This window comes from Piliocolobus tephrosceles, chromosome 19 (assembly GCF_002776525.5).
Source record: "Piliocolobus tephrosceles isolate RC106 chromosome 19, ASM277652v3, whole genome shotgun sequence".
NCBI classification, from domain to species: Eukaryota; Metazoa; Chordata; class Mammalia; order Primates; family Cercopithecidae; genus Piliocolobus; species Piliocolobus tephrosceles.
The window spans coordinates 63,294,994-63,295,226 of NC_045452.1; the positions used below are offsets into that span (position 1 = coordinate 63,294,994).

At 32.6% G+C, this 233-nt stretch overlaps 1 protein-coding gene across 5 annotated transcripts in view; it reads right to left on the reverse strand.

Moving 5' to 3' along the window:
- Positions 1–233, reverse strand: part of USP25 (ubiquitin specific peptidase 25) — a 146,474-nt gene that overhangs the window by 67,158 nt on the left and 79,083 nt on the right. The gene's annotated exons all lie outside the window — the stretch shown is intronic.

Here is a 233-nt window from a genome sequence, read left to right on the forward strand (position 1 = left end):
GGAAGGAAGGAAGGAAGGAAGGAAGGAAGGAAGGAAGGAAGGAAGGAGAGAAAGAAAGAAAGAAAGAGAGAGAGAGAGAAAGAAAGAAAGAAAGAAAGAAAGAAAGAAAGAAAGAAAGAAAGAAAGAAAAGAAAAGAAAAGAAAAGAAAAGAAAAGAAAGAAGGAAGGAAGGAAGGAAAGAAAGAAAAAGAAAGAAAGAAAGAAAGAAAGAAAGAAAGAAAGAAAGAAAGAAA